Source organism: Ctenocephalides felis, unplaced genomic scaffold (assembly GCF_003426905.1).
Source record: "Ctenocephalides felis isolate EL2017-DRISC unplaced genomic scaffold, ASM342690v1 CF-g0.4_SCAFFOLD_03570, whole genome shotgun sequence".
Lineage (NCBI taxonomy): Eukaryota > Metazoa > Arthropoda > Insecta > Siphonaptera > Pulicidae > Ctenocephalides > Ctenocephalides felis.
In genome coordinates, this window is record NW_020539724.1 from 5,349,330 (window position 1) to 5,363,491 (window position 14,162).

General features: G+C 27.9%; 1 protein-coding gene across 1 annotated transcript in view; it reads right to left on the reverse strand.

Moving 5' to 3' along the window:
- The window catches only part of LOC113383135 (ETS-like protein pointed), a 45,326-nt gene extending 33,593 nt beyond the window's left edge, over positions 1 to 11,733 (reverse strand). Inside the window, exon 1 of the mRNA XM_026621384.1 lies at positions 11,623 to 11,733. The gene's annotated coding sequence lies outside the window, so the exon portion shown is untranslated. The remainder of the gene's footprint in view (positions 1 to 11,622) is intronic.
- Between the last annotated feature and the right edge of the window lie 2,429 nt (positions 11,734 to 14,162).

Consider the following 14,162-nt stretch of genomic DNA (forward strand, 5'->3'; position numbering starts at 1 on the left):
ATAACAAAATTTGGGAAATGTACTAACAAACTTGATGACAATTCCTAATATTCATTTATCTATGAATAGTTGAAGTAATTGCAATAAAATCTCTCAAATGAAATAATAAGACAATAGTTCAAATTAGGAGAACTATTAAGATGATAAAACCAAATATTTGCAAAATCAAATGTATCAACTAATGTACAATTTAATTCACTTTATGAGCAGATCCAACAGAAATCAAGCATCCGAGTAGAAAGGGTTAAACTTATAATTTTTGCTAAACGTAATATGAACAGTTGACCATATTCACGATTAGATCAGAGTTCAAAATTGACATATAAGACTTTTCAGATTCATATGATGTTTAATAGATAAATTTAAAAATCGAAGAATATTTGTTTGGTAGGATGTCTTAAGTTTGGCAACATGGTCAATAAAATGACACTGCCATATGAACTCTCCGAGAGGACTCAGCAGTTTAGAACAAAATTACATAAGGACAATGAAGATTTGAATACCATTATCCATATGTATATTAATTCCGAAACGTTTAAAGTTTGGGAACACGTCCATATCAGAACCGCGTCGAGCCTGGTACGTTGCGCGTTGAGCGATTATGGTAATGCGTTGACATTTCATTGAATGGCTCTTGTATTATATTATAGCTCCTCAGTATAAAACATATACAACTGAATCAGATTCATTGAGCTTTCAGCATAGGATTGTATGTCTATAGAATAATAATGATATATCTTTATGGTTTAATATTTTATTTGTATATTATATGCGAGTACGCGCATTGAATTGGAAATACGATGGCAAGTTGAGCCGAGCGAATGATTCTTGTCTGCCGAGTTAGTTGTTGATACTGATCCGAGATTGAGTTGTAAAAGTTTTATTTGTATTTATTAAAAATACGGCTATAACATGGTGTTAACTAGATATAAAGATCTATTTACGATTCAGTAGGCTGTATGTTTATTTTGACGACGAAGCTTTTAATAGTTTACGAATTGAATAGATTTGTAATAAAACAGTAATAAATGCATATTACTGTAGAAAGAAACCTATAAACCAATATCAGTAAAATCAAGAGTAGAATCCCAAAAACTAACCAGGCATGGCATCATGCCTTAAGGCAAATTGCTGGAATTGGAATTGCTATTTTTGCTTCGTACCTCCGAAAGGGCTAAACCCCCCCTGGCCAAAAACTAATCACACATCTTTTCGTCAATATGTCTCCAATGATTTTAGAATCATCCAAGCTCTCGTAATCGTGGACGAAGAATAGAATCCCAAAAATAAACTAATGGTCTTCAGGCAAATTCCTGGAATTGCTATTTTTGCTTCGTACCTCCGAAACGGCTAAACCTACCCTGGCCAAAAACTAATCACGTATCTTCCCGTCAATATGAATACAATGATTTCACAATTATTTAAATCAATTGATCGATGCTCTCGAAATCGTGGCCGAAGAATAGAATCTCAGAAACTAGCTCTTGGTGAATGGCATTATACCTTAAAGTAAATTGTTGGTACTTTCCGATTTGGAATTGCGAGTTTTTGCACTTTTTGCTAAAAGGCTAACCCTGTCTTTGCCAAAAAACTAATCAGCACATCTCCCCATTAATACGAACTGAATGCTTTTTGAAGCACATGAATCGGAAGCATCGTATTCACAAAAATTGATATTTATTGCACTTTTCGCTCCATATGTCTAAATTGGCTGAACTGAACCTGCCCTTGTCAAAAACCAGCATGCCTCTCCGTCAATACAAATACAATGGTTTTAGAATCATTCAAACCAGTTGATCCATGCTCTCGAAAAACACAGATACATAAATTTTCCAGGCGGTTTTGAGCCCGACATACCCAGACATACCTAGACAAAAGACCTAGTCTATTATGCAGCATTTCCTTCGCTATACAAAAAAGCACATATTTTTTAAAGTATACAAAAATGTTCAGAAACCTTCAGAACCTAAAGATATGCAAAAATTTTCATTTTCGATTTTACTATAACCTAACCTTTAAAAAGTTAATCATTTACACGATAGAAAAGAATCTTATTAAATATGACTATGATTTTATGATATAGAGAAAATTTAAAGAATGAAGAAAATGTATAGAACATTAATATAAATATTTGGGGTATAATTTATAACAAAGTGTAAAATGAATATTATTAATTTAACATTGGCACATTCCCTAATAAATAATTTGATGCAAATTGTACCAAATAAATAGTTAAACTTGAAATAAGCATTCGCGCATTTGCTTGTAAAAGATATGACTTTGTTCATATTCTTTATATTTTATTCAGACAATTTTCTGCATATGTAAAACATTTTTCCAATAATGTATATACAATCAACCTTTTATCAATACAGCAACTTGTTATCAACTAACATTCAATTTGCATAAGACCATTCTGTTTATCAAAATCGCATAATTTACTGCAAATTTGCTATCTCTATAGAAAACAGGTTGAGAATAAAATTATAATTTAAAATTTACTTGTGTTGCTAGAATGTCATTGAACTAGACAGAAAATTATCAAGTCTTATGCAGATTAGGTTTGTTATACATCCAATATTTACACTATACTAAACAAACATTATAAGAAAATTATCAACTATCAACGGCGCCGAGTAAGATTTGCACTAGGAATATAAAAAAAAATTGTACGTTTGATATCGAGTTATTTTATTATGTTACATTTTCCCCCGGTGGCCCCTAAAAACCTCATACTGTGCCCTTGAGAGTCGTACATAACGCGTAAAGCTTTTTCATTCATAAGACGCTCGGAATGCAGATGATGCAAAATCATAACAATATTTTCTTGAATGTACATCTCAAAATATAATAATATTAAAATATTTATTTTAACTCACAGCTTGCGGTTTATGATTACTTTTTTGGGTCACAAATGAAATAAACTTTATTTTATACACTTTACAGTAGCTTCCGATAAAAATGTTATTTCTATCTTTATGACATACTAGTGCATTAGTCATAATGAGATAATGAATGCTACTTCGCTGGTCAGATGTATACAATTAAATTCCAGACGAATAACTGAGTTAATATCAATTCGAATTATGCAAGCAAATATTAATGGAACTAGCATTAATTGAATTTAATAAAAAAAACATGCACACAATATATATTGGTGACCCCGCAATATGGATTTGAAATTAGCCCTTGTAGAGAATTTGAAAATATAGATGGAAAAATGTTCCTAAATGAAAACAGCTCTTCTCCAAAATTGCTGCTTTAAACAAATCACCAGAAGATAGAAGATTGTAATAATAAAAATATATTAAATATAATCATGCCAAGCATTGGGTTATCTTCTAAAAAGCTACATAGTCAAGAAACATTATAGGACTCATTGAGTTCTGATCAAATAGTATGAATAAGAAGTATCATGGGACTTTCAAGTTCTCATGAAAAAAAACTCTTGTAAGAAAAAATAAAAATTGAGATGATAAATTGAACTCTGTAAATTTAGTAAAAATTATCAACTTACCGAGATATGAAAATATTATGCCAATAAACCAAAAAAAAACTAGTATTATATAGTTTGAAATTGAACTTACGTAAGAAAAAAAAACGTAAAATGGTGTATGTATGAAGATGGTTATACTGAAAAAAAAAAACATTTTCAATACATACGAAAGTTTCAAATCAGTTTCCTCATTTAGTTGTAAAATACCATGTTACAAAATCTTGTTGATAGGTTCATAAATATAAATTTCATTTGACATGATCTTCCTATCATAAACCAGAGACATCTTCTTCAAATAATCTCCTGATCTATTTCGAATTAATTTCATTCTCACCAACGTCCGCTCTCCGGATGAAGAATAATTTAGAAAAAAATATAATGTTATAAAACCAGAGGAAAAAGACATTATATACTGGTTTCGTCCAGGCCATTGACTGTTCCTATGCGCGAACTAAAACGGATACGCGACAGGTTTACTGAGCGATCTGCGCAATCAATTACTGGCCATTAGTGAACCAGTAGGCCTGGTTCTAGTTTACTAGTAGTAGATGGAAGAAGTTCATTGATGCCGAGGAAATGTAATAAACGATAGTAAATATTTCATAACTGCAGAATACAAAACTGTTTGGACGTATTTTCGTTTTATTATATTGGTCATGAAAGTGACAAACTTCAGGGCAATAAGCTTTACACGGAATGGTTGCTACCCCTGGTAGAGGGGGTAGCGGAGTGTTTTAATTGAACTAGTTGTTCACTTCTAAATGAAAAGTCCGCTTAACAACATACATAATAAATAATAAAAAAATATATCTTCTTTATTATAACTTGGTAACAAATCACTGATTGTAATAAGAACTGCAACAAATACATAATATACAAACAAATCAGTGTTTAATACAATCCACAGCTACAAGGGTTAAATTATAACCCAACATCCTGAATTATCGAAGGAGAGTTTACATAAATGGATGTAAAAAGGAAAGCTTATAGGGTGACTGACGTCAATCATCCATGGTTCCAGAAAAAATGAGGAGTCTAGTCTTATGATTGGACAAATGAAGAAATTTGGAAATTAATATTGATAGATATAACGTATGAAAAGAAGAATGAAAATGATTTTCATTATCTAGTAGCAGAAAAAGTTTAGAACTAGAAGTTGGATCCCAATTCTGGGGTTGCATGATGCTGTTAAAAGTCTTATTTCAGTTTGCTGCAAGGGTCACGGAATAAAGAAAAATTTGTAGTATTTTTGCTTAAAAAATGAGACAATTAATACTTTCTTCAGACTATATTCACTTGATTACATGAGATCATTCAATCATTTAATTCCATTCACAATTTTCTCCTTCCTCCGAGCCGTTTCTCGCTAAATTGCACAAAGTTTATGGGCCATAACTTTTGCTCCATAAATAATCAATAATTTTAATAATACAACATTATATCTGCAATAAAATATCGTTATTTAACGATTATATGTGCAAAGTAAACATTCAACGTCATTATACGTTCGTGATAATTTTAGCGCCATAAGTTTGTTCGTATCGATTAAAGACATGTTTTTTTTTTCTTAATAAATATTTGCTAATAGCTTACTCAAGTTTCATATATATGCAAAACCGAAAAGGATATCCGTTTCAAATGAAAATCTCGTTTCTAGATAGTGGATATATTAAATCAGCTACTATGTTTAATCAGATATAATATTTTATTTGAGAAACACAATAATTGAAAGCTTTGTTGCTGAACAAAACATTTATAGTTAATAAAAATACAAAAATTTAAAATACCAGCTTGCACCACATATTTCAGATAAATTTCGCGTTGAATGATATATTTTAAGAAGTTAAGTCATAGTTTAGCTGGAAATTTAATATTTATTTTCCTTTGTAAATTATTCACCATCATAGAGGCATTCTGTCTGTTGCGAACAATCATTAATGAACTTATTAAAATTACAAAACTTTAAACAAAAAATAAACACATGTATATTTTAAGTGCATAAAATCATTCTATTCATCAGTTTCATTCATCAATCAGTTTCATTTATCATTTATCAATCGATTTGCAGAGTCAAAACATTACACTCTCAAGTCCATATTTATTAATTTTCTGGCATAATTTAAAATATAGACAGCTCACAAACAAAATTTATAATATCAAAGGTCACAAGATGCAAATTCATTCATAATGTGTTATCATAATCATAAATTTGCTAAACTTATCTAATCTTTTGGATAAATATATTTGACTCTTATCAATACATGTGAAAAGACCACCAAGGGTAAAAAATGGTATTTGCAAACGTTGCATATGTAGTACCAAGAATTTCTTTATGATATGTGATCAAATTTTAAGAAGTCCTTAAAAAACAGTTGATCTCTTTATTCTCTAATGATTACTTTATATAAATAATCTGTTGTTCCTTTATCTCGTAAGTTTATTTTTAATGCAACTTACTTTTAACTTTATGTGCGATATAATTAGACATTAACAAATTGTTTTCGAAGCTTTGGCAAATGTAGAGAATTAGTCGAGCCAAATGGTTTATTCTTATCACATATTTATCATAGCTTTTTAAGGTCATGCTTGTTATGAAGCTTTAAATAATAACATAATACGTAATAAAAAATAAGCGATGTTGCGCAATTTAATTCGGTCAAATATATGTATGATGTATGTCAACGCACTCCATTCGAAGAGAATATGACACTGTAGTTTAAAAATGATTCTGAACTATATTTTATGTCGTAAAATTAATAAATTATTTAGTAGAATATAATATATTAATTTGACCTAAAAATTTTGAAAAAGTTTTCATTTCGATTTTTGGTCGATTGCTATAACTTACTCTATGCGAAAATTTTCATTTTCGATTTTTGGTCGACTATTTCTTACTCTATAGAATTTTAATATATAATAATTATATAACATCATTATATATTAGACATCGATTGCAAATATTGAAAGATTTGCAACACAATCAGATTATCTATAAATAAAATTAGAAAGTGACAAGATAACCACTGTCAAAATGTTTTCTTTTCCTTCAGTTTACTACATAATTTTCCACAGACTTCATATAAAGTAAATTGAATTAAATTTAAAAAATCGACTCGGAAAACTTAAGTCTTTAAATTAAATCCTCATGTTAGTTAAAACCTAACTTTGCTATTACTTCAGTGCCTTAAAGAACTTTAAATTCGTCCGTATACTCGAAAACTTTGTAGAAAGTAATAAAATATTAATTCAGAAAGTTTTCTATTTACTTAAGAGTCGAAACAGAATATCCACTCATAATTACATTAACTTAGCACATGAATGTGGTGGAAAAGAACGTTTTCATAAATATTTCTCTATATTTAATGTTTGAAAAAAGCTGGTTTAGAAACCAACACGTGCTATATTCATCGTACACAAAACATGCATAAACGCAAACATTTTACCCCGAATCTCTGAAATGATGAAGAATAAAAAATGTGTATTTTTTTACATCTAGCGTATGCTTGGTATTCCAGCGTTGTTTTAAAAAAAGCTTTTTTGTAAACAGATCTGGCTGGTAAAATAAAAAGCGTTTTTGGAAATATGAATTTTATAGATTCTGTGAAAAATTTGATTGATAAAAAAAAAGTTGATTGTAAAAATAAGACTTTTAAAAATTTATGGATTATTCAGATATTGGACTTAGGAATATTTAATATATAAAATTCGCGTTTTTGTAAAATCTAAAGGCCATTTAAAAAAAAAATACTATAAAATGGTTTAAAGAGATTTATAACAATTAATTTGATTGTAAATGTAATATTTTATTCTCTGTTATAATAACCGATTAAATTTTAACTTTCAGTACTAATATTTAAAAATATGGCATCTTCTCAAAAGCGGATTTTGCGAATTTGATGAAACTTGGCACACATTGTTATTATAGTTTACCAATATTGTGACAATTTGAATTGGTTCATGCAATAGTTTTCGAGATATACGAGATTTTTTAACAACGGATCTTGTCCGGTATTGGCGATTACGGACCAACGCACTCTGACCTGAAACTAGCGTAGTTTTAGGTTGAGAGCACATTTGGCCTACGGAATATTTAAACAGATGCACCATGGTATATTCTCAAAAGCGGATTTTGAGATTTTGATGAAACTTGGCGCACATTGTTATTATATTTTACCAAGATTGTGACAAAAATTTCGAATTGGTTCATGCAATAGTTTTTGAGATATGCGAGATTGATTAACAACTGAACTTGCCCGGTATTGGCGATTAGGGACGAACGCACTCTGACCTGAAACTAGCTTAGTTTTAGGTTGGGAGCACATTTGGCCTAACGAATATTTAATTATTTTGAATTAATACTTTGTTGTAAACTGAATTTATAGAGTCAACGTATGGCGTTCAAGTTAAGGTCGTTTTTGAGAAAACAAGAACTCAAACTTTTTCCAAATTTGGATCAAACAGTACAGAATGACTTTAAACATCAAAGAAAATGAATAAAGGATTTTCTGCCGAAAACCAACTTCACCTTCGAAAAGTTAACAACAACGTAATACTTTGTCTAACAATAATTAATATGAGTAAGTTCTTGTGGGGCGATACATCAAAGAATAAAAAGCAAAGATTTATAAATTAATCTTTAATTCCAAACGTTTCGACATTTAATTTAATGTCATCATCAGTGGATATTAACGTTAGTAGGTTACATCTAGAAAAGTGTGCACAACACTGGAAATCAGCACTAACATTTATACAACTAACTTGACAACGCCATGCATTTTTTATAATTTTTTGTATGATGTAAAAAGAAAAATGATAGTTTTATTTGAACAAAAATGTGAGTAAAGTTAGGTAATTTCTGCCACGACTTCTGTACTTTGCGAGTTCCGAGGCTTATCTCTAATAAGCTAATAATTAATATATATGAGTGAATAGTTAATTATTAATACTGAATATTTATGTTAATCCACGATAATAATATGTAATCTTTTTGAACCGATCCCACGTACAATATGCAATTCAAATAATTTTGTTTAAATGTTATCAAGTCCTAATGTTTGGAAACATATCCATTCTCATGCATATAATATTCATTTATGTTTTTCACATGCGAGTCAAAAACAGGTGTTTGCTTTATGTGCTATTTTTAGTGACGTCGTTTCTGTGGTAATTTGAGACTTTAAACCCTCGAAAAATCTTGCTACCAGTCTGATTTCTCAGCCGGTGCAGGAGGCATTTAAATACGAAAAAAGATTCCAAAATACGAAATCCAAAACCCTCTAATACATGTTATATAACTTACGGGGTTGATGTTTTCTCACGCCTACTTATTTCATTCGGACAATAAAGAGAAATTGGTTCAAGTCATGTAATTTTATTTGTGAGAACATGTTTTCTTGGCCGGCTTATTATGTTTCGCTTATTGACCACATGGATTATTATTATACACTTTGGGATAACAATCTTTTACTTTAGATACATTGGATTTTATAAGAAAGAAGCAGGGGATGGGATTTACAGGTAATTTTGTGAAAAGTGCGAACATATGTTACTTGAATACAAAATCGTGAAGAGGATGTGTTTTATCAATTATAATTTCAGATATATTATTACTCAAGATATTTTAATTCACAATTACGATTGCGTATTGTAAAGTAATTATATTTCTAAAACCTTTTTACTTTGACTCTATAATTACCTTACAAGAATACTAGAAACTATATACTAGAAACAACATTAAACATGTCTCTATTTTATATTTTTTTAAATACATTTGTTATTTTTAATATAAGTATACATATTTTATCTCACATACTGGAATGCGAATACAGATGCATTTAAAAAAATATTACCATGTAAAATTATATTATTTAAAAACTGGCTAAATTAACTAATGATAAGAAAAATGCGTCTGACAATGTATTATTTATTATTACAATATATTTATTTCAAATGTATTGTGCATATCAAATAATATTTGCCAAAAGATTTGAAACATTAAATGTTTTAAGAACAATTATAAGAAATTATATATTTTTAGATAAAATTGTTCGCATTATTTGTGTCCCCAAAAAAAGAAAATTGCCCAATTTGTTTTGTTGATTTCACTAATTTAAATTTAAGTTTATTTTATCAAACTGAAAATCGAAAAAATGTGATTAAATAAGTTATGAACATATTAAAAAATGGCTCTAAGTGAAGATTTACTGGAAAAAAATCTTCTTTAATATATTGTTCATATTACACAAATACATTGTGTATATCATGTAATAATTGATGTATCAAAAATATTAAAATTAAATCTCATTTTTGAAAATATAAAGAAAATTGTACACAGTAAAAACATTTTGAAAATGCATTATATGAAAATTAGTCAGACCTTTTATGTTAGTACATCATTTTTCGATTACATCTTATCACAAATGATAATATTTTAATCATTTTCCAATCGAAGTATCAAATTGATGGGGGCTTGTTTTATTTTTAAAAATAAAATTGATAAAATTTCATATCATTTGATAAACAAACATGACGATTGATATCTGTGAAATTTTGTTCCCATATAAAACGGAGCGCATAATTAAAGAAAGAATTAATTACTATGATTATACAATTATATAATTGTTTTGGTAATTTGATTATCAGAATTTTGATTTAGCAGCGATGCAATAATTCAAAAGAAAACATTTTTGAAAGTTACATAATCTTATTTTTAATGAGATTGTTTGGAATTAAATTATCTCTAAAATGTGAATGAATGAAATTATCTGTAAGTGCTTGGGTGGAGATATAGAGTAATAAATGAATATATTTACTTTGTAAATTATTTGATAAAACTAATATTGTAATATGTAATAGTCATCTCTATTTTTTTGAGGAGTCAATCGCATGATTTTTTTTTTTGAATACGATAAAGGAAGACTAAAGTATTGATTTGCTCAAATGATATTTTAAAAAACACATTTCCTAAAATTTATTTTAAGTTTCTTCTTCATGTTGTAATCAAAAACTTTTGAACTATATTCTAATTTCACTGAATTCATAAGAAACGCATCATTTAAATACAACTCAAAGAACCGAAGGTCTAAAATTACCATATGCAACAGAAAAAAATCATGTTTCAAAAAACTTTGTTCAAAGAAGCATATTTTCTTTGGATTAAATTTCTTGAATGAAAAATAATTACAATTTTATATTGAATTCAGGTCTAAATTTGTGTATTTGTGGTATAACGGTTATCAATTGTGGGGCCCCCATGATGAGGCTTTGTTTTGTGAGCAACAGGTACTGGATTTTTGGAAAACACATAATATAAATTTTCCAGGTATGTACCATTCATGAAACCAAATTTTATGAATCAGATTATTTTATTACTCTGATATTAATTATAAAAGAAAATTAATATAAAATAATGAGCAATCGTACCATTGAAAAATTTGAGAAGCGTTTTGAGATACTGTTTTATGAAACTAAGCAAAATCATACAGTTTATATACAATTTGATATATATATATATATATATATATATATATATATATATATATTAATAATATATAATATATTAAATATATATATATATATATATATATATATATATATTATAAATAAACAAAGTTATAGAGCATGAGAATTATGCATATTATTCAACTAAATTTTCAGGTATAAATTGAATTTGATTTCTAAAGGTATTCTAAATAAATTATAGAGACAACAAAAACTAAGTACAGCTTAATAATAAGTTTTGACCAAAGTTTCATATTGATTTGATTCATATCAAATAATTTAATAAAATTGAAATGTTGTATTAAATAAGAACTAAATTAAATGAAGCTTCGTTATATTATAAAAAGTGGTTAAGTGTCTTTTAATATAATAGACAACAAAAATAATCTATCTCTATGAGAGTGCAACTTTGAGTAGATATTTATAGAGTCAGTCGCATAAATGCATATTTCTCAACAAAATGTGTATAATTCTTAATAATATGTACAAATTTTCATAAATATTAGTTATTTTATTACAAATACTAGTTCATTTCCCGTCAATGAAACTCATCAAAGAAGAGCATTGTTTACGTTACGAGCTTGTCAAAATCTAACTACTACAAAAATAATTTTTATTCCACTTACCAAATTAATAATCCAATGATAATATTCACACTAAATTGAGTAGATACATTAATTGCACAATAAACAATAAAAAAGTTAATAATAAAAGCAATAATTAACACTAAATAACACTTAACACGATTTTATCACATTGACCATACGTAAGTTGTTGAGCTTCGTTTTAGTTTCCATTCATGAATGTTCATTCATCGCTTTGTAGTATTCTATTTTTTCGTCAGTGCACGTAGTACTCACCATAGAGTCGCGGCGCCACTAGTTTGGGAATATAGAGAAGTAGAGAACTGTCAAAGACAGGTTAGCCACTACATTAATTTCGTCCATCATTTGAATATCGCCTGATTGATTTGCATGAAATGAATTGTAATGAATTCACTAGATTCTATAGATAAATTCTTTATTGAATCAGATTAATACTTACAATTCTTTTTATAATGAAAAATTAATTCTTTGTCCCATCAAGTACTTTGAAGCAAAAGCATTACTGGGTTTAAATAACTGTCAATGAATTGATAATTATTGATGTGCTTCGAATAACATACATACAAGTTTCTACTATTACAATGCTTTTAGAATGAATTGAGTTTAAAATTAATAAGAACTTTATATATGTTTCACAAACAAGTATTTATTTATTAACAATAATTTCACTGACTTTTTATTTTATAGTGTTATGGATTCTTTCACTGTTGCAAGTATACAGACTTTGAAGAAAAATAATTGTTCGGGATGGTATCATAATTGTCCCTGTACTTCAGAGATAATGAGACAAGTTCTGATACACATATTAATAGAAGTATGCATTTATGCTGATTTACAAATGCTGAAACCTTTAAAAATGTAAATATAGGTAACTATATAATTTTGGCATGTACTACAAAATGAGAATGAAGAATTATATTATAAGAGAAAAAAACTTCAAGCTTTCAGATACGTTTATACAATCTTGTGGAGACGTGATTTGTTTAAAATTTAATATTTAAAATAGTATAATTACAAGCATTTAAATAATTTGATACTGAATGATCTGAATAAGTATAATTTTTTATAATAATAAAGTAATTTATAGAAACTTTACAGCAAAAAATATGAGTGGTTTGATTATTACTATTACTTTTTTATATGATATAGTTTATTATTTAATTAATTTTGCTAATAATATAACACATCATTATTCATTATTACGACCTAAATATTTTCATTATAGGAACTTCCAAGAATCCAGAATGATGTGTCTATCCAGATTTTTCCTGTCTGCGATGGATCATGCTGTGCATTTTCTGAGCTTAGAACTTACGATGGATCGCCTCCAACGCAGACTATAGGAGTACCTTTAACTGGAACTAACCTACGAAGCACAATTAAGGAAGATGAAATATCTGAGCATGAACATTTTAATGATAAAGAATAAGTTTTAAATACATTTTAATTATATTTTGATAAATATACTTTAAAGCAAATTAAAGTTGTCTGTGCCAGCAATAATATTCTTAATACAATTAATTACTAATACAATTAATTATTTTATTATTACTTCATTTTTTCCATTATAGGAGATCCCAAATTTTTAACCCTGAACCTCATGCTTGTTTATCTATTATCCTGAGTATCTTTTAACTTTAATCCTTGCAGTGGACCACTTCCAACGCAGACTTTAGAAGTACCCTTAACTGGATCTTTTACAGTTTCACAGTTACAGTTTCACACCTATTAATGATATAGATTTGAAACAATCTGTCGACATCGTGAATAAGTAATAAGGAAGTTGAAATATCTGAGAATGAATATTATAATGATGTAAAAAGCAAGTTGCCTTTGTAACTTTGAGAAAAAGTGAAACGACAGCCTAAATGTTTAAAGACTAGCTTTAGTTACATATGATATTCTTCGTATTGTCTTTTTATTAAATCAAGTATTTCATGTGAATGATCTTTATAGAATGATGTGCAATGCAATGCAATTTTTTCAGTTCGTTTTATGTATAAGATTGAATATGATATATTAAAATAATTTCATAAACAATTTTAACTGAAAAAAAAAATTTCAAGCAAATTTATTAACTTTTAACAATGTACTTTAAATAACAATACTTCATAATTTTTGTAGATTAAATTTTCTGTTTGAATTTCGCGCTTTAAATTGTACAAGATTGCGGCAGCAGTCAATTAGCTAACTTCAATTGCTTCAAATGTCAAGAGATTTTTGTGAATGAACTTAATTTCGCGTTAATTAAGAGTTTTTAATTAAATCCTTGATTAGTTTTAATTAAATTGTGCATAAAATCGTTTAATTAAATCTGTAGATCAATCTGACATAAAAAATATATCGTGCAACATTTGTAAAAAGTTAAAAAAAATGGATATGTGTGGAAATGCATATGTGTACCTTGAATAGTAATAATTATCTCTTTCAGGACCCCCATTTCGAATCAATATTATAATTAAACCTTTTACTTTCAGTGCTGATGTATCCTTTATCTATATATATGCAATTAGCAATTGTATAATTTATATATGAATGTGTATACTTTTGTAGGTTATGGT